The sequence below is a fragment of the Bison bison genome, unplaced genomic scaffold (genome assembly GCF_000754665.1).
Source record: "Bison bison bison isolate TAMUID 2011002044 unplaced genomic scaffold, Bison_UMD1.0 scf7180017864518, whole genome shotgun sequence".
Taxonomy (NCBI): Eukaryota; Metazoa; Chordata; class Mammalia; order Artiodactyla; family Bovidae; genus Bison; species Bison bison.
Window position 1 is genome coordinate 1,347,383 of NW_011495071.1, and position 2,333 is coordinate 1,349,715.

The following is a 2,333-nucleotide window of genomic DNA, read 5'->3' on the forward strand; positions in this document are numbered from 1 at the left end:
CCTGATGCTGGGAGGGATTGGGGGCAGGAGGAGAAGGGGATGACAGAGGATGAGATGGCTGGATGGCATCACTGACTCGATGGACATGAGTCTGGGTGAACTCCGGGAGTTGGTGATGGACAGGGAGGCTTGGCGCACTGCGATTCATGGGATCACAAAGAGTCGGACACGACTGAGCGACTGAACTGAACTGAACTGAACTGATAATGTTTTGAAACCATCTTTGAGGATCTATCCCAGATAATTTATCAGCTAGCTGTTCAGCTAAGGTTTTCAGATAGTTGGAAGAAGGTAAACTCTTAGAGAAGGCTGATTGTACATTTAAGGAAGCATTATAATGTAAGTGTTGTAAATGAAATTTGACTTGTTCCCAATTATAGGCACTATAGTTGAACTGAACAGGGGTAATATAAAATTGAGTAGAATTCCAATCACATTTTAGCAAAGCCTGTTTTTAAAAATCTATTAATTGATCTCCAACCCATTGGATGGCTATTTTTATTTCCTGTATTTTATCTAGAGCTTTCTCATTTATCTGAGCCTGAGTGGTCCACATAGTATGAGCATCTTTGGTCCAATTTTGGATAAAATTTTGTATTTGAGGTTTGTAGAGCAGTGCTGGCAACAGCAGCAGTGGTGTAAATGGCGATTAATCCCACAATCCCAAGAATTTGACATCCAATGAACTGTTTAGATCGCTGAAGTAATTTAGTAAGTAACCGGGAGGCAAGTCCTGCCAGGGGACTCTCTTCTCAGCGTCGTTGAAGATATATTGGCAGTCATAGACTATATCGATATCGAAGAATCAAAAGGGATTCGTTTTTCAAAGAAAAGGGGAATTAAGACAGGTATACAATTTGCAATCTATATAAGTCTCAGAACATAAAGTCTTATTAAATCAAAGTTCCCTATAGCTATAACAAAAGGAAAGGGAACACAAGCTTGTATGTAATATGAATGATTATAATGAAAGGAATAATGACTAGAACCATGACTGGTCTCTGTGAAATATCCAGTCCAAGTTACAAGTTCTTTGGTGTTCATGGCAAATTTCCAAATGTCCCATTGTTCAGGTCCAATCCATTTATTGAGGACAATTCGAGGGCGAGGAGGTGACATTCCATCATCAAGCCAGCCAAGAAGTCCTTTGTCATGGTAATGTTCCATCATAGTATTGATAGTCTTCCATGTTACTTGAGTAGTATAATCACATACAGTACTATTAATATCATCTGAACAGTCAGATAACCATATACCATGGGGTCCCCAATCAACAATGGTATAATTGGCCACAAACATTAATTTTCCTGATTTGGCTTGACATCTGTCTCAACGAACAGGAATATATTTAAAATTCTTATAAATAAACCCTTTGCATAATGTTTCTTGTCCTTTTCCTAGAGTTTTAGTAGTGTTGATATGGTTCTCATAAAAAGAAAGGGCAGTAAATAATCCAAGCAATGTCCAAAAGTCTTATTTGGAGACAGGATGAAGGCCCAAGTTTGTTGGCTAATGTTTATGCATAATTCTGCTGGGCCCATGCATAAAGGGAAGATTTCATAACCCAGAGAAATATTAATTAGTCTCCCTTCTTCCTCAGGGCATTAGGGGCCCTCCAGGCTCTAAGGAGGAGGCATATGTAGTGAGTCATTAGTGGATATGACTGGTCTTATGTCTGTCCGTATTATAATCTGCAATAAAAGGGGGGTTAGGTATATAAGCCCAATAAGTATAATTAATCAAGTCAGCCTGAGAGGGGGAAGCAAAAGCAAGCAGAGCAAGCATAGCGACAAAAATATTCTCTGGATTCCGAGGCATTTCCTGTTGAGAAACCAGATTTTCAGCTTGATTAATAAGAGTTTTTAATCTGTCCCCAAGTAGGGAGATCATGAGGTTGATGACGTCGAGCGTGGCTTTATTTGGAAATCTCTAAAGCTGCCATGGCTTGTAATGGAACTTCCTCTTTCCAGGAATTTCACCTTTTCCTCTCTATCTTGAATGCCAGTGGTTCCCCGGGCGGGGGGCACGGATCTTCCAAAGAAGGAGCCAACTGACTCCGTAGGATCCATCTGGAGAAATGCAAGTATACCCCTTTCCCTGTAAGATTAGTTTCCTAGACTTCCATTGTTTGGTTAGCCCATTTTGATACCAAATGGGCAGAGGAAGAGAGGCATCCTGTGATCCCTCGAAATGTTCTGCTCTTGTTAAGATATTTCCTTGTGGCAAATTAAAAAAAAATTAAAACAAATAAAGCTGTATTAACAACAGTTATAGGTTTCAGTTCAGTTCAGTTCAGTCGCTCAGTCGTGTCCAACTCTTTGCAACCCCATGAA